Genomic DNA, 19,686 nt, shown 5'->3' with positions numbered 1-19,686 from the left:
TGTGGAGCACAGGCTCCAGACGCGCAGGCTCAGCGGCCATGGCTCACGGGCCCAGTAGCTCCATGGCATGTGGGATCTTCCCGGACCAGGGCACAAACCCGTGTCTCCTGCATCGGCAGGCGGACTCTCAACCACTGCACCACCAGGGAAGCCCTTCAACTACCAATTTTATTCTTATGACAGTTAAGGCTATTTCTCCATCATCTTTCTATGCCTAAGACATGTGTTTTTTCTTTTGTTTTTTTTTGCCATGCCATGTGGCATGGGGATCTTGTTCTCTGACCAGAGATCAAACCCGTGCCCCCTGCAGTGGGAGTGTGGAGTCTTAACCTCTGGACCACCAGGGAATAGATACATGTATATGCATAACTGAATCACTATGATGTATACCTGCAACTAATACAACATTGTTAATCAACTATACTCCAATACAAAATAAAAAGGTAAAAAAAAAGACGTATTCAGCTGCCAACTGGGCACCTTTCTCTCTTAGGTATCTTCAAGCACCTCAGCCTCAACTGTGGAGAACCGAACATTTCTTTCCTGACATCTATGCCATATTTATGTTTCCTGACAGTGAAAGGCCCCATTGTTTCCTCGGGTATCCAAGCCCCCCAAAAAAATAAAAATTAAAAATGAATTGTAATAAATCATTTCATATAATCCATTATTCATAAATAAGGCCTCAAGTCCTTTTCATTCTACCTTCCTAATATCGTATTATCTGTTCCTTTTTGTCCTCATGTCACCACATTAGAGTCTTCCCTATCTTCTTTTTTTTTAAATTAATTTTCATTGGAGTATAGTTGCTTTACAATGTTGTGTTAGTTTCTACTGTATAGCAAAGTGCTTCCCTATCTTCTTTTTCAAGTCTGTCTCCTCCCTGTCTTGCCCCTTGTCCCTCCATTGTCCATATATTGCCATCATGATATATATGAATTCAAATCTGATCATATCACACTTTCATTTCAAAAAGCAAACTTTTGAGTTGCTCCCCATTGTCTTAAAATAAAATTTAAACTTCTAACACAGCACAGTCTGTCCGTGGGGAAGAGTGAAGCTTGTAAGGTATACAATCTCCAGCATCTACCCTATCCTTCATCAACTCTGAATAGTTGATGATTTCCCTAGAGTGAGCATCCCCTCATACCTCCATGTTCTACTCGCCTTCTGCTCGCCTTCTCTGCATGTTTTCTCTCTCCTTCACTGTACTAAATCCAATTTGTCCTTAAAGTCTAAATTCAGAGTTTAGTACTGTGAGGTTGTCTTGCTTAAATAAGCCTTTTTTGAGCCTGCCATTTTCCTCTTTGCCTCCTGGTATGTAGCACTTTTCATGCTATATAATATTTTTCTCTTAATGTTTATTATAAAGTTAAGGCATGTAATATGTAAAAACATAAATTCAAATAGTATAAAATATCGTGAAAAATATTCCACTGACTCCAAGCTCCAGTTTTTCTGTCCTTTCCCAGAGCAACAACTCTTTTCTGCTCTAGGGTATCTTATCAAAAACATTTTTGCATATGTAAAAAATGTATGCATGTGTTTATCCACTTTAACCTAAATTGGAGTATACTATGCACATTAGTGTCCATCTTCCATTTTAACACATGAAAATTCAGATCATTTGTTTCCACATCATTGTGTTCTATTACATACACACAAAACCTGTTCTTTATTGATAGATTTTATTCTTTATTGATCCCTTTCATGTCTTTTGCTATTACAAATAATGCTAGAATGAACATTACTCTACATATAATTTTGGGCATGTATGAGTTTATCTATAGGATAAAATTCTAGAATGGACATGCTGGGTCAAAAGTATATATGTTTTTAATTTTAATAGATACTTAAGAAATCCATTTCCAGTTATGGTGGAATAACTTGCATGAGATCAACTCTCCCAATTCAAACAACTAGAAAAGTGGTATGTAATTAAAACAAATTAATGTTGGCAGGCATTAGAGACTACAAAAACTGAAATAATTTGAGGGGCCAGAATTCTAGAGAGGATGGAAGCCCTGAACGTTGCCTCTTCTTCTAATTCAAAAATGCTACAGAAGTGTCAAGAAGCTGAGGAGAAAACTCCAGCTGAGAAGCTGACTTGGACTTTCAGCAGCTTCACAGGGCTAGGGAGACAAAAATTAGAATTTAGGGCAAACCAAAGTGGAATGGACCTGCTTAGCCCTCCAAGTTTTCAGTTGGATTTATACATGGACTCTAACTTAGGAATAAAGGCAAACCAGAAATAGTGCAGCCCTTGCAAATGCTTATATCCAACTTTGAATCGTATCAATCCTAGAGTGAATTAAAGTGATCTGATCCTACTCTTATTGCCTATTTCTCTCTGGAGAAAAATAATGTGATTCAGAGCCTTAGATTTTAAATATCTCACATACAGTTTTCAGCAGGCAATCAAAAATTACCAAGCATATCAGAAGACCTGAGAAGATAACTGAAACTAAGAAAAAAACACAAAATAGAAACAGTCCCAGAGGATATCTATTTAATCAGATTATCAGATGTAGACTTTAAAATGACTATGGTAGGGCTTCCCTGATGGCGCAGTGGTTGAGAGTCCACCTGCCGATCACGGGTTCGTGCCCCGGTCTGGGAAGATCCCACATGCCGCGTAGTGGCTGGGCCCGTGAACCGTGGCTGCTGAGCCTGCGCGTCCGGAGCCTGTGCTCCGCAACGGGAGAGGCCACAACAGTGAGAGACCCGCATACCGCAAAAAAAAAAAAAAAGACTATGGCATTGGGTGAATAGATGAACTATTTTAGGGGATATTTGAAAGCTATATCAAATAATCAAATAGAATTCTGGAACTTAAAAATACAATACCTAAAACTAAGAACACAATACATGAGTTTACCCGTAGATTAGATACAGTTGTATAGACAATTAAAGAACTGGAAGATAGGGCAATGTAAAATATCCAACCTGAAGCACAGAGAGAATAGAATGGAAATAGAGACAAGAATATGAGATGTAAGGAAGAGAAGTTTATCATACATGTAATTCGAGTTGCAGGAGTGGAAGAGAGAAAGGAAAGAACAGAAGCAGCGTTTGAAGAGATTTTAGGACTTTGCTGTGATTATTTTTGCTGATTTTGACAAGTAGCTTCTCAGGATGGTTTAAAATTGCTCTAAAAGGGAGGGGTGAATATAAATGGATAGTTGTACATTTTGAACAGGAATTCTTTTCCCTGATAGTTATAGATAATTATGCAAAGCAATCTGAGTGTCTTTTTCTCTGGCTTCTGTGTAGTCTAATCTGTGTATGTGGATTTTCTGTAAAGTGAGTACTTAATATTTATACAGTTAGAAATTTGTTTCTCAGCTTATTCACAACAGTTATCTGACACAATCCACATTTTAATTCAGACTGCCCAGGTTTTTTGCTCTCTTTTTGTTTCCTTTCATTTTTGCATATGCTCATAAAGGAGACTCAATCAGTTGCCTGATGTACACATAGTACAGTGGTTCTAATATAAAAGTGAATGAGTCATTTGTCAAACTCTATCTTCTTTCTGAATTTAGAAAGTATTTTTTTAAGCTATTATCTAGGACTCTGGTCTTCTGCATCATTGTCTAAGACAAATCAGATTTTAAGGAATGCCTGTATCTCCTTATCTTTATGAATAATGTGATTAACCTCATTAAGTGATTTTAAAGATCAACCACATGTTCATTTTTCGACTTGTTGGCACAACTCTCTTGAATAGTCAAGGAGTCCAAAAGAAGGGGAGAAAGCAGACAACCTTTGAACTTGCAGGGGTGGGAGAGAAAGAGGTTAGGTAGAGGAACCCAGTGTGTTTACCTGCCTCAGATCCCCTGAGCCACTTTTTATGTACTGTGTAATGTGTCACATGTACTGTGACATGACTTATTAACTGTAATGTCAATTTTGCTAATATATTAATCTTTGAATATATTGCTATATTCAAGGGTTCATATTTTTAAGTTAGGGAATTTTTGCATATTATAATGATTTCCCATGCAGGAATTAATATTGTGAGAATTACAGAGAAGTTGGTGGCGGGAGTTGTGGAGAGAAGATGATACCTTTGGGCAAGAGTCCTTTCATAGTTCCTTCAGATCCCATAGGGTAAGAGGCAGTGTGGGATAGCAATCAGCAAGTTACCTCTGTACCTAGGAGCCCAGGTGTGAATCCTACCCCTGACTCTTCTGCTTACCTGAAATGTTGATCTAGTTAGTTTCCCATATATAAAATGGAAGTAATAACAATGAAATGATATATAAAGTGCTTAGCTCAGCATCTGGCAATGTTAAATGTTAACAATGTTTACTATTATGAGTAAAATTTATAATGTTAAATGTTAGCAGGTTTACTATTATGAGTAAAATTTGCCATTACTAAAGAATGTTAACAATGTTTATTATTAAATGTTAGCAGTGTTTACTATTATGAGTAAAATTTGCCATTACTAAAGAATAATTTGGAAACTTTTCTGCCTTACAAAATACACAGAGAACTGGGTAGACACTATAATTGGGGTCATATTTAAAACTCTCAAGGGATTTTTAACTGGCATATATCAACATGTGAGGCAGCAGTCCTAACAGAAAAATGGCAGAAGCTATGGAGAACCACTATACAGAAAATGTCTTAAAACCTAATACAGACCGAAGAGATGCTCAGACTGATTTAGTATCAGAGAAATACAAATTAAAGCAACAGTGGGATGTTACTTGTACCAGTTTGGCAAAAATGCGAAAGCTGGATAATGCCAGTTATTGACAGGTGGGGATTTGTAGAACCCCTCTAAGAATGTGGACAGGTACTTCCATTCTAGAGAGCAATATTGTAATACCTAGATTAAATGTCCCTATACTCCTTGATGAAGCAATTCTCCTATCAGTCCCTAAGGGGACATGAGTGAGACTAGTCCTTTGCAGGGTTAGTTTTGATGGTGTTGGGTTGGGGTTGTTGGAGGCAACATGGATGTCCATTCCTGGGAGAGCTTTTAGTTAAAACGCGGTAGGCACACCTTACAAACTACAGATTTACAGTTAAACAGATATATTCAATGTGCGAATGGCAGCAAAGTGCTGAATGAATAAAAGCAACATTGAGATAAATTAAAAATATAGTATACATTTAAATACATTTAAATAATACATTTGCAAGGACATAGACAAGAGATACACATGGAATACTTTAAAATATTTGCCTGTGATAAGGAAAAAAATGGGGATAAAGAATAGAGATAAACAGGAATTTTTATTCTTTATTTCTTATTGAAGTATAGTTGATGTACAATATTATGTAAGTTACAGGTGTGCAGTATAGTTATTCACAATTTTTAAAGGTTATACTCCATTTATAGTTATTATGAAATATTGGCTATATTTCCTATGCTGTACAATATATCCCCATAGCTTAGTTATACGTAATAGTTTGTAGCTCTTAATTCCCCACCCCTATGTTACCCCTCCCCCTGTCCCTCTTCCCACTGGTAAATAAATGGGAATTTTAAAAAAAAACAATAAAAGAATACCTGACTATTGCTGAAAATTTGAGATATGATAAAATATAGGGTAGCAAATAAAAAGCATAGTTCTGCCCCATGATGCACACTGCTAACATGTCGGTGGATTCCATGTTGTTTTATTGTACACACAGTGTTCATTGTACACACAAGCTCATGTCATTAAATACTTGTACATATTGTATTTACATAATTTGGTACAACTATACATACAGTTTGTTTCCTTTTTTTCTCCTAATATGCTGTGTTTATTTTCCCACATAACTAAATCTATTGGAAAATACATTAATTAATGGCTGTGCAGATTCCATTATATTTATATTCTACATATGAATATAGCATAGTGAATTTAACAAGTTATCTCTTGGGAATATTTCTTTCTAAATTATTATAAATAATGTTATTTATTTTTAAATTATTATAAATAATTTTGTGATTATTATCTTTCCTAATAAATCTTCATGTACATTTCTGATTATTACTTTCTTTAGATAAATCCCTAGGAATGTAATTTCTGGGTCAAAAAATACAACAACTTCAAGGCTTATACATTTATTACTCTAAATTAACTGTGGAATCATTTTAGTCATTGATTCTTAAATTTCTATAGGTTCCTAAAATTATCATCTGAACAATGGAGTCAAAAATCATTTTATCTTTTGTGCTTTTTTCCCCCAAGATTATTTTCTCACTGTTCAAAAAAAGAAGATGAATTTTAATATGAAAATTACATCAAATTTTAAAGGTTTTGGGCCGTTATTTAAATGTTTGTTAAGAGTATTCCTATTTTGTGATATTTTACAATGTTTGTCAAAGTTAATACTCTCAAATGGTCCTTCAAACTTTGCTATGGGAAGCAACCCTCTGAGTCTTTCCTGCCTCTCACTCATATCACCATCTTACTTTCATCTCTTATAGTTGATTTTTACCTCCATGTCTATGTATTACTTCATGATTTCCCCCAATTCTAGAACTATTTGTTGACTGCTCACTCTAGATTATACAGATTTAGCTATCTTTACTCCCTTTGCCTCCATCACATATGTGTACTGTTTCCCTCATTCCATCTTCTCTTACAGTTATATTGCAATTCCAGTTGGATGAATAGTCAAGTGTTTAAATTACGATCACTATGAAAATTCAAAACACAGCTGAGTTAGATAATAAACTCTGGTAATAAACCTTTCCTGTACAACTTTTTACTTTTTCATTTGAATTAATAATTGTCTTGTTTTATTCACTTATTTAGTATTCCATGTACCAATCACTAATTCAGTGCTGTACTCACTGCCAATTTTCTAGTCTCTTAGCCAGATGTTCAGACATGTTAAGTAGTTTCTCAGTTTCCTCCTCCTGAAGTCGTTTCCAGGGCCCTCTGACCTGTATGTAATCTGGGCCAGTTTCCTTCTATGTTACGAGGCTGTCATGCTATCATCTCATAATCCTGGAGAACCCTTTACCTTTCTTCTTTGTTGAAGCCCTCATTTCCTGGATCCAGCACCTTCCTTTTTCTTTGTTTTATTCTCATTTTTGTGAAGCACATTCTCTATAAGATTTTAATAAATGGTCCACAGGAGGTAAGTGTTTTGAGACACTGCATATCTGTAAATGTCTTCATTATTTCCTTGCATTTGATTGGTTCTTCAGCAGGTCATAAATTCTATTTTTGGAATATTTTCCCTCTGGATCTTGATAGTATTGCTTCATTCCCTTGCAGTTTGTATATGCTGTTGAGAAGCCTAAAGTCATTCTAATTCCTGACTATTTGTATGCAACCTTATTTATTTCTCTCTCCATCTCTCTGTAAGAGTATGTAAGATATTTCTGTTGCCCCAAGAATTGTAAAGTCTTATGTGCTGTGTCTTGGGTGTGCATATTTTTATCCATTGTGCTGAGACAGGTAGAATTTTCAGCTTGAAAATTTCAGTTCTGGGAAATTTCCTTGAATTACTTCACTGGTGTTTTCCTCCCCTTTGATTTTGCTTCTTTGAATTCCTATTATTTAGATGTCTTTTAATTTTTACCTACATCATTTTTCCCCTTTCTGGGAGACTTTCTCAATTTTACCTTCAAAAATTTTAATTGAGTTTTTCCATATCTTATTTTTAATTTCTAAAAACTTATTTTTGTTCTCTGAATGTTCTTTTTTTAATCTATAATACTTTATCCTTATTATAATTTTTCTTCTCTCCTGCATAGTCCTTTTTCTCCATTGTTTACTTTGGTGTCTCTAACTTTCATTTTAGAGATGTTTCTGCTAATCTTAGGTGTTCTACTCATATTTAAGAGTAGGGACCTAAAATTTTTGTGGTAAGCACTAAGTGTGTGGATGGAGCTTTGTGACCTTGAGTTTCACTACAGGGAAGTATATCTAGGTCATTTAATCTGAGCTAGTTAGATTTCAAAGAAAAGGATTCTCCAGTCTGCTCTTGAAGTGAACGCATGCTGCAGGTTTTTTTGTTTGTTTTGTTTTCTGGGAGTTGAACAAGGAAAATGCTAGAGGTCTCCGAATCTTGTGTGCATACATTAACTGAATCCCTCTGTTTTTATTATAGTACCTCTGCCCTCAGCTGTGTTTCTTTTCTCCCAGGCTAGTTCCTCTGTCTCACCCTCTGCAGAGAATAAACCTTCAATGTTCTGCCATGGTGGAGGAGAGGCAGTTGCCAGCCTAGAGTGAAAGGATCTGGGGATCTGACTGCTTGTTAAACACACTGCCAATCAACCTTTCTTATTTTGGTGTCCTTCTCACATTTTCCCTTTACTTCCAGAGGTACCCAGTGCCACCAACTCATTACCTTATTGTTTTAGAGGAAGGAGTTATTTTACTGAGTAAATTGGTTTGGTCCTCTGCATTCTCCACTGTCGGTCGGCCTAGGATCCGGTGTTCTTGGGTCTATTAAATTTGTTGATCCTGTCACTTGCTCTCTGCTTTTCTGCATCTTTTTGAGTTTATGCCATTTTATGAAATACCTCCCATGAAGATTTTAGAAGGGGGTGGGAGTAGATGCATGGATTCAATCCACTGTCTTTACCAGAAGCAGTTACTCTTAAATCAAGAGATTTCTTAAGATCATCCAAGTAAAAGTTGTCTGCTAAATGGAAGAATGAAACCATATCATATAAAAATTGTGAATATATAGAATTGGTTGCTTTTTCCAGAACTATTCACATAGAATTGGGAAATTGGACTTCTAGCCTTGAGTCAAAGGTAAGTAGATATGTACTAAGGAGTATACCACTCAGCTAGGTGCTATAAGAGCTAAAGCCAGATATGTGCAATGCTGATTTCAAGCTTAAAGCTGTATTTCAAGTTCTGTTTTATATGAGTTAGCTTGTCTTCCTTATGGGTTTGACAAAAGAGCAATTTACAATCCAAGCTACCTATCACTTAAAAGCAAAAGATAAAGAGAATTTCACTAAAGTTGATTTGATAGTGTGGGTGAGAGAGACAGAATTTTAAGCCTTGTTCCCTGTACTGCTAACTTTATGGGAAAGAACACCTTTAACTGACCTTGAAAGTCAAGAGGAGGTAGAATTTCCTTGAGGGGAGATTTTGAATTTTGAACATAAGTGAGTTGGAAGGATATGTGGAATTTTATGGTTGAGTCCAGTGAGTATTATAAATATAAATTACTAGGTGTATTAAAATGTATTCTTAAAAAAAGTAAAAAATATGTACCGTAGAATTTCAAAGAAAATTATATGTTGTTGAGAGAATTCTGAGTAAATTCAGAGATAAATTGACAGCCATACTGGACTTCAAGAATGGATAGGATTTTTGACTGGCTGAACTGTTTGGAGTATATTTTGGGTACTGGGAGAGGAAGCTGAAAAAAGAAGTCAAAGCCATATCGTGAGAGATTTTGAATACTGAAGTGTGGATTTAATTATCTAAACAATGAGAACTAACTGCAGGATTTAGAGAAAGGGACTAAAGTTCTGAAAGGTGTAGTTTAAGGAATTTGACCTGGCAGTAAATAGTGCCCATTAATAGCTGTAGTTGAAGAGAAGAGGTGAAGGTCCTCCATACTTAGTGGCTGTTCTAATATATGACCTTGAACCCGTCCCTCACATTTCTCTGATTGTGTTTTATAGAAGAACTCTTAACTGCCAGTGTCATGTGGTACTAATAGAACTGAGTGGTAAGTATTTGTAAGGACTTCTTATGTGCTCAGTTCTATGCTGGCTTCTATAAGGGGTACAAAGTAAGTCAAAGAGTTATTTTTCATGGAACTTAGAGTTTTGTAAATGAGGGGAGGACTCTAATAACTTGGATCATATAAAGCCAAATTGGTATTTGCTATAAATGTAATTGGGACCTAAGAGATGGAAGATGACCACATGACCTAGAGTAGCTGAAGGTGATGTCATGGAAGCCTCAGCACTTAAACTGGTCTGAAGGATGGATGAAATTTACATGGGTGGTGGCAACACAGTGAATCAATATGAAGAAGATTCCTTGGCAAGAAGACATGCAGGGACAATGATGAACTTGTTTTAAATGAAACTAAGAGCTGGTATTGGTAGATTAATAAGAAAAAGGTGAGGTGGGAATTTAGGACCCAATCATAAAGGGCCCTGAGAGATGGACCAAGCAATTTGGGATAAGAAATAGCAAGATATAGAAGGCTCATCAACAGGGATTTATATTATTAAAATATATCTCAGGAAATTTAGTCTGGCAGTAGTATTCTTGGATTGGGAGTAGAAGAAATTGGAAATGAAAAAGAGTCTAAGGTGCTCTTATAGGAAACAGGTGCGAGGGCTTAGAGCATGAAACCGCTGACAGTAGGGATGGAGAGAGAGAACACAACTAAAAGAAAGATTTTGACAGAAGAATGAAAAAGAAACTAGCACCAAATGGCCAGAAGCTGGGAAAGGAAGAATCAAAGATTAATCCACACGTAATGATTGGGGAAATTAGAAGCACACATTTTTGTAGAGGAGAACAGGGTTGAGAAAGAACATGATAAGCTTGGTCTTAAACATACTGAGTTTTAAATTATAACATATAAACCAAAGGCATATGTTTTTAAACTATGAGGTTGGCACACAATTGAGATGTTCAGGCTAAAGACTAAGGTTTGTTGTTTATCAGAGTCAGGACACAACTTTAAATTCTGTGTTTGTTTAGTTCTAAGCTACATAACCTTTGCAAATCAACCTAGTTTTCACCTCTGGAAAAGGGAAAAAATAAAATTAGTAGCTATTTCATTGAGTATATATTATATGCTGTGTAGTGTATTAGACTTATTTTTTCACATGGTTTTATTACTGAAAACAGCACTCCTATGAGGTAGACGCTGTTGTCATCTCCATTGTACAGATCAGTAATCTAAGGCTCCGAGAGTTTGCATGACCTAAGATCACGTAGCTACAAAGTGACAGAGCTAGGATTTGAACCAAGGGCAGTGTGTCTCTAAAGCTACTGCTTTTAATGAGTTATGCAATGCTGCTTTCACTGTGCCTCACTACAGTATGTGCTTTGCCTACTTTTATAGTTAAGCTGTGTATTTACTAAGTGCTTACTAAGTGCCATACTCTGTGCTAAGTGCTTTTTATGCATTATTTTATTTAACCATCTAACAAGCCTATGACGTTGCTACTACTAATGTTTACATTTTACAGATGAGGAATCACTTAGAGGGTGAGTTACTTTTCCGGAGTCACAGAGCTGGGAAGTTGCAGAACCGGAATTTATGCTTTAAGTCTATCTGATTTCAGAGCGGATGCTCTTTTTTACTCTTAAAAGTTATTTTGAAGATTAAATAAGATAATTTCATCATTTTCTTAACTTTAAGGCATAAAGCAAATTGTCTTTAATTAGTAGTGACAGTGTTCGTATTTGCAGCAGCAGAATAACATAAAGGTGATGGTTGAACCCGTGGACTGCATAAGCTATCTGAGGGAATAAATTGTTAAAGAAGACTATAGAGAGAATCATGAGGGCTATTTATAATTTAGGAGCAGCAGGAGGGAAAGGAGTTGGAGAAGCCTAGCAATAACTTAGAAAATACAGTAACATGGAAGCCTAAGGAAAACAATCACAAAGATTTGAGACATCAGTTGTACCACATGCTGCATAAAATTTGAAAAAGATAAGGTCATTAGACAGTGTCCCAGCACATTGCTACTTATACTAAAAACCAGTCAACAGGACCACCATCCATCCAGTTTCCCAATGCAGAAAGCTGGGAATTTTTCTTACTTTTTTTTAAACTTTCTTCACTTCTCCAGTCACTTATTTCAGCCTAGAAAACCTCTCTCAAAATATCTGCCCTCTCCTCTCCATCCTCACTGCTACTTCTCCAGTTCAGGAAAGCTTTACCTCCTGCCTAGATTCCTCCAGCAACTTCTCAGTTCTTTCTGCTTCTTGACTTATTGCCCTCCAGCCCATTCTCCACTGTGCAGCCAGAATGATGTTTCTAAAAGACAAATGAGATCAGGTCAGTTTTCTGTTTAAAACATCCTCATGGGTTCTCAGTGATCTGAGGATAATAACTTAGTATGGCATATGAAGCCCCATAACATCTGTCCTCTTTCTAGTTTTTCAGCCTCACCTCTCCACTATTACTCGTCTAGTTATGTTTCAGCTATGCCAAACTTACTTCAATTTCTAGTACCCATCGTGTGCTCTGGGACTTAACACATGCTGTTCCTTCTGGAACAGTTTTCTTCTCTCCTGCCTTCTCTCTCTCTCCCCTCTCCCTCTCCCTCTTTCTCTTTCTCTTTCCCTCTCTCTCTCTCCAGACTTTCCTGGTTAACTCATCCTTCAGATTCTTTGAGAAGCCTTTTGAGTTCCTTCCAGTTAGGTCCCCTGCTTTATACTCCCACCGCATCTCATGCATCCACCAAAGCAATCCCTACCCTTTATTGTAATTGCTTATTTAACTTTATGTCTGTACCTCCAGACAGTAAGCTGTTTTATGCAGAATTTATGTCTGCTCCTATTGTTATCCCCAGCACTTAAAACAATGCCAGACCTACTGTAGACATTCAATAAATACTTCTTTAATAAGTGCTATGAATGAATATATGCAGCATGAAATTATTTTGTATGTTAAATACATCATTTATAAAATGAAATTGTGGTGAGTTTTTTAAACCTCATGGTTTTCTCTAGGTGGTAGGAGGGATGAGGGAAGTGCAATTTCATTTGGCCTTTTCTTTTTTTTGTCAGTTTTAAGATTAGTAACAGCAAATGAGGTAGGTTTAAAAGAAAAAATATCTTGATTTAATAAGAAATTCTCACAATTATGGTATTACAGTCTTTTTTTTTTTTTTTTTTTTTTTTTTGCGTTACGCGGGTCTCTCACTGTTGTGGCCTCTCCCATTGCGGAGCAGAGGCTCCGGACGCCGCAGGCTCAGCAGCCACGGCTCATGGGCCCAGCTGCTCCGCGGCATGTGGGATCTTCCCAGACCGGGGCACAAACCCGTGTCCCCTGCATCGTCAGGCGGACTCTCAACCACTGCGCCACCAGGGAAGCCCTACAGTCTTTTAAAAGGATAAAAAAATTAAACAGGGAAATCATGATGCCCATAACCTTTTCAGTTCAATAATTAGTAGAGCTCAAATGGAGTTATTATGAATATGAATATTTATCTGTATGAATAAATGTGCCAGAAAAAATAGAATCATATAAGTAATTTCCTTTTCATTTACTAGGAATTCACTTTTTAAATGCTCAGACTCCAAGGCATTCTTATAAGCCATGAAATGACCCAAGTCGGCCACATCTGTTCAAAATGTGTTTTAGAAAGCTTATCTTATCAATAGTTAGTTGGAAAATTAATGTTCACCTTCCATAAAAATTTTATCCAAAAGAGAACATAGCACAATTTAGATATATGTGAAGCAAGGAATATACTTGTATACAATGGAAATTATAATGTGAAATAAGTAAAAAATGATCTTATTATTTTATCAAAAATAATTTAACTGGCTAGAAAACAGCAACATATTTCTTTTCAGCTGGTCAAGATCCTTTTGAAATTTTATTTTATTGATGTGTTAGCTTTATACCTTTGTATTTATACAAAGGATGGGACCAGTTTGACTGATGTCAGACAGAATAACAGCTGTATTAATCATATCCAGTGGCCATCTGATCTGAATCTTTTTCTATATAACATTCCCCAAATGGTTAAAAATGGGGAAAAATAGTGACATCCCTGATTCAGTGGGTAATCAGATAAGAAAAACATTGACAACCATGTGTAAATTTTATTCAGTTTTAGAGTTCCAAAAGTAGAAAAATTTTATCCTATTTCTAACGATATAGAAAAAGAAATTAGTAACTTTCTCCTGATGCCGAAAGCTCAGCTTCTCCATACACTGGTGCCGAATCAAATCTCGGAGACAGAGATTTGGGTGAAGTAGAAAAGAATAGCTTTATTACTTTGCCAGACAAAGGGAGACACAGTGGGCTCCTGCCTCGAAAAGCTATGTGTCCCAACTTGGAGAGGACAGTGAGAAGTTTTATAGTAATGGTTCAAAGAGGGTGTGATCAGCTCGTGGACATTCTTCTGATGGGTTGGTGGTAAGGTAAGTAGGAATCAGCCTCATCAACCTTCAGGTTCCAACTGGTCTGGGGTCTACATGCTTGTGGGCAGCATACAATCGTTAACCGTTAACTTCTCCCACCTGGAGGGGATTTCAGTATCTGCAAAACAGCTCAAAGATATTATTGTGTGTATCCTTTGATGGGGAACCAGGACCTTGTGCCAAGGCTGCACTATTGTTTCTCTTAACTGTTTTGTTTCTCCCTTGTCTCATATCCCCTCCCTTCCCTAATTAACAACTGCTTGAATCTGCATGTTGGAACTCAGGGAAGGTCATGGAGGCTGAATGAAGGCTATTTCCTGTAATCACAGAAATGGGAGACACAGAAAGGCTTTGTGCCCAGAAGGCCCACAGGGCCCTGCTCGGTATCACTCCTCCCTTTTACTTCATAATTCTGTTTGGGAATGGCTTACTTTGTGTCTGAAACTATACCTGTCAGTACATGCCAATTGGACCCTTTTCTGGGAGTATACAGGGTATCTGAACCATGGAGAAGACAGCCATTTGGTCATTGTGTACTATGTGCTACACACTGCTAGGAAAAAATTATGAGAGGGTTTAAGAAATTTAGAAACTTATAGTCTCATGAGAAACATTTAAATTCAAGGGGTACATAGTAATGCAATACAGAAATATGTCACAAGGCAGCATAGGACAATCCCACAGGCAATAATAAGAGTGATTTCTATAAGTTGAAGAGAAGGAAATTGCCTGTTGGGGTTTATGTTTATCACATTATATTTCACTTTTTAAGATTTAATCTTTTGGGGTTTTTTTCCAGCCAGTCAAGATTCTTTTGAATCTTTATTTTACTTTATTTTCCCATTCAGTGTATTAGCTTTATGTCTTGGTATTCTTGTGAATGATGGGACCAAATGACTGAAGTCTGACTCTCAGTTTACAGAGCTTGATTTCCATTGAATAGGCAATGGTCAAACACCAAAAGTTTTTAAGTGAATGAATGCCATCTCATATTGTTAAGGAAAGTTAGTGTGTTGATAACATGTAGGGTAGATTGGGAGGGGTGAATATAAAGCAGGAAGACAAGAGATTATTGTAATAGTTCAAGTGCAAAGTGATCAGTAAGGATGTTAGAATGGAAGGGAGTGCATACATTTTCTCATTCACTGCCATATGCCTAGTGTATAGAAGAGCATCTGGCACGTAATAAGTACTGAGTGAATATTTGTAGATTCAGTAAATGAATTCATGAAAATTTTAAAATGTAGGCTGTGTGGCAGAAGGAAAGGAAGGAATTAAGTTCTACTCCAGTATTTTAAGTTTGATTGAACAGAAATTGAGCAGGCAGAGAAGGTTTTGAGGAAAAAATTAAGAACTGTGTTTTATTCACGTTGAAGTAAGACAACAATGCTCCCAAGTAAAACACTCAATAAACGTTTGTTATGGGGGGAGCGAATACATGGGAGAGAGGTTGATGGCTAGGGTTTTCACTTCGAGAGCCATTTGCAGTAGAGGTAATAGATATAGTAGGGGTCATGGTCCTCAAAGATGGGAGTATATAGATAAAGAGCAGAAGGTCCAAGAGAATAGCAAATTAATAGAGAAAAGATAACATATGTCGACTGCTTCCTGTGCACTAGGCACTGGGTTAAAAGCTTTGTATGTATTATATCTTCTAATACAACATCCTCCGAAGGGCAGGTATTACCTAGGGAAATGGAAATTCAGAGAACTTAATCAATTCATCCCGGGTCCAGTACTCAGTAAGTGCTGGAGCTAGAATATGAACCTACAGCTGTCTATCCCTAGTTTTCCAACTGTGCTAAAATTACTCTCTGTTCATAAATTTTGTCTATCTTTTCCAGTAAATCTTTAATGTATTTATAGTAGTTATGTTTAAAGTCATTATCTACTGGGTTCAATATTTGGTTACTGTGTGGGTCTGTTTTTGTTTTGTTTGTTTTTCTCTTGATTACAGTTCACATTTTTAACTTTTTCACTGTTCATCTAATTTGTTTTATATATATTATGGTAGATATTGAATAAAAAAGAACAGTAGAGACTGAAGTAAATATTCACTCCAGAAAAGTCACACCCCTTCCTCTGTCTGACAGCTAGTTTGTGGTGTTTATTCTCTTTAGTCTGATCTCCAGTTGAGCTGGGTCTGGTTTGAGTTGTTTCAGTTTGCTACGTGTTTGAAATGTTTTGAAAGCAAGATAAGGTCTCTCCCTTTATCAGGGCATGTGATCTGTGCTCCAGTGAGTCTAGAGATCTCTCTCTCCTTCTCCCCCCTACCCCGTCTCCCTGCTTTAAAGTCCTGCTACCAGTTTTTTTTTTGGTCTTTTTTTTTGCCTTTTCAAGGGCTTACTGCTGTTGGCCTTTCCCTGCCTCCTCTCTGGCTTTCCAAGTCTTGGCTGAAATCTCTCTGTCTTCCTGCCCTGTCACCAGTCCTTGGTACAGTGAAAGTTCAGTAGAAAAGACTTGATGGGCAGGTGTTCTCAAAGGGATCTCTCTCCCCTTTTCTGCCCTGGCCCTAGCTCTCTGCATGTAGCTACTGTGTACACTTAGTTAAGACTGTGAAAAAGAACTGGCAGCCTATACACACTCCCTGGGTCTCCTCAGGACTCTTAAGAGTCCGTCACAGAGGTCCACAGATGGCCATAAGAGTTTGGCTTTTTGTATACGCTGATAGACGTCAGCGTAGATTTGCTTCTACTCTGTCTGTTCCCCCATTAGGAAAGTGACCATGGATCTTCACTCATCTAGGAAAGGCTTACCCTTTTCTGCAGTTAGTTCATCCAGACTTCTTTGCATTCTCGGATCTCTGTAGGTAAAACACAAAGGCATGGTTGCTTTGTAGCCTATCTGGCATGTTTTTGGTGTTACGGTGATAACAACTGTCTACTTCCACTTTTTACATACTAACTGAAACTATTTAACAATGTTTTAATAATTAATGGACATTAGACCTTAATTGTCAAATAGCAATATGAAAAATATTTTTTATTTTTCAATATAGATTGCTATCGTTTGTACTTAAATTATGGAAAGAATCATGATAATTCAGTGAGAAACTAAACCTTAGAAAAACTGTTACCTATTTAGTATTTTCAGTTACAATGAAATTGATAGAGAAACTTATCAAAGTGAACTGCAAAAACTGTATTTGGAGTGATTAAGTGCTGGCATACAGTAATGCTAATTTTGAGTTGAAACCCAAACACAGACCTGAAACATGTTAGAATAAAATTGCTACTTTCTGTGAATAGTGTAGATATGAGTAACACTATCCTACATGTTTTAGAAAAGTAAATTGAATGTTGTGTACCACAAATATGTCTCTGGAATGTACACATCTGAATTCTCTACTACCTAAACTGACCCTTTTTTTATCACATGCATACATCATGTTTTTGTGCTACCAGGGTGTTGATTTCTAACAGGGTGCTATGTCTTAGATAAAGAAAATGGCTTAAAGAAAGTGGCTAGCATAACTTTGCTTCTTGAGGTCTCTCAGGACATCAAAGGGACTTGGAACTGGCTAAAAGTCAGCCAATAAAGATCGAATTTTCTAGATACTTTCATCTACTAGAGCTTGAAGCTAGTAGAGTTAAGAGGGGCTGCAAAAGACATCCTAAGGATTCACAGACTACTTCTTGGTTCCTCAGCCATAAAAACCACTGGGCTCTTTACCCAAATTTCTTTACTTGGGATCTGTGTCCATGCTGCTGAACCAGTAGTAGTGGGGAGAAGAGATTGCACATATCATTTATAGAAGCAACATCACTGTTTCATCATATTGTGGTATTAAAATATAAGGTGCAGTATATTTAGGAAGCTTCCGGAGACCAGGGACATTGTCTTGTTTACTTTTGGATCTTTTTCATCTAGCAAGGCCTGCCAAATAATCACTGTTAAATAAATATTTGTTGAAGAACTGATTGGATGAATATTATGGAAATATTTTACATGAACTGGAAATATCACTGGATGCATCCATATTTTAGATTTCCTAGTACTATGTTGGATTAACATAGCAGCTCGCATTACTTTTACTAGGGACTAATAAAAGGATATCAGTAGGATAACAGCCATGCCAACTTTAATTTTAAAAAATCCAGTTATTCTTTGGTGGTAGATTATAGAAGTTTTGCAAAGCTTCAGTGAAAGATTTTCTAATAAAAGGAAGCCAGTGATTGTTAAGGTATACTCCCACATAAGAAGACTGTCCATAAAGGTGAGAGTAGAAGGTTCACTTGGTAGACAGTTGCTAGAATGGGAAGACCAGTGAAGGCAGATCAGCACAGAAGGGGTCAGGCACTAGCTGACAGGACAAGGAAACACCCCTGAAATCCACATTCCATTATTATTCCTACATTTTTTATTGCAAAGCAGACATTAATTTAATTTGGTTTACCACAGTAATGTATTCCTGTTATCTGCTCTCATAAGGACCAGCTGCCGTAATTCTGCCTTGCTGATTCCCTACTTCATTTATCCACTTTGCTCATGTGAGTTCTTATAGAAAATGCCACCCCATTTTCTTTCCTTCACTTTTCTTGCTGTTTGCCTTTACAGGTCATCCACATTACTATTGATCCTTAGAGGGAGTAGTAGAATTTTCATAGATGTGTGCTTTAAATCCCGAAGGGCACGTAGTCAATAGTTGAAATGTAATGGATTTGGAATGGTAGCACAACCACAAAAAAAAAACAAATAAATAAATGTGTAACTGTGCAGGTAAAACCAAAGACTTAGGCCACAGTCCCAGCACTGGCAGTAACAGAGAACATCAATGGAGTCGCTCTTCCTTTGGGCTGGAAGAGACTGTAAGCAGGGAAAGCTATGAAATTCAGAATGAAGGAGATGGAATCATAGTGCTAAAACCTCCACACGAGAGCAGGAAGATTCTATGGCAAGCCAGTGAGAATGCTCCCCAGCACTGATTCCAGCCATGTACCAACCAGATAAGAGATGATTTTACTCTCAGTATCATTTAAATAACACAGCTTATATTCAGTGCAAAGCACAGGGAATTTTTTTGTTTCTTTGCTTATTTACTTGTGTGTTTTAATTTCAGGTTTAATCAGACAACATTATAAGCTATCCCAGCCTTTCTGGGAGTTATACTTTCCTAGGGCTTGTCTGCAGCATTGGAACTTCATTAGTTCTTGATTCCCTTGGAACTTTACTATTAATAATAACCTTAAGCATAATAACCATGTTTATGGCTTCTTTGTGTGCACAGGCCCAAGGAAAGGCCTTAGATTACATTCTCTGTGTCTCTGAGAAATGCTCTAAACACAACATTTTTTCCCCTTCTACATGTACGTCAAAGGGCAGGGGAAAGCACAGTTTGGCTGCATATATTCTCATTTACTGCGTAATTACTTAGTATCTTTCCCCCTTAGCCTCCCTTTGAAGCTAAAGCTAGTGGCATTCCTAAACTTTATAGTAATCTTTACGCTTTCTCATTATACACAAAAATGTTGGTTGCTTACATCTTTTTATAAGGGTTTGGTGATTATTAAAAATGCTATGCTTTATGATAACATTTTTCATATGGTTTTAAACACATATTAAGCAGAAATATACAGTTATTTTCCTGTAGCTCACCATCTATTTTGGAATTAAAGTTTCTGGC

General features: G+C 36.8%; 1 protein-coding gene across 1 annotated transcript in view; it reads left to right on the top strand.

Annotated features, from left to right (window-relative positions):
- The window catches only part of DPH6 (diphthamine biosynthesis 6), a 179,031-nt gene that overhangs the window by 149,578 nt on the left and 9,767 nt on the right, over positions 1 to 19,686 (top strand). The window lies entirely within an intron of this gene.

This window comes from Pseudorca crassidens, chromosome 1 (genome assembly GCF_039906515.1).
Source record: "Pseudorca crassidens isolate mPseCra1 chromosome 1, mPseCra1.hap1, whole genome shotgun sequence".
NCBI classification, from domain to species: domain Eukaryota; kingdom Metazoa; phylum Chordata; class Mammalia; order Artiodactyla; family Delphinidae; genus Pseudorca; species Pseudorca crassidens.
This window is presented reverse-complemented; position numbering and strand designations above follow the sequence as displayed.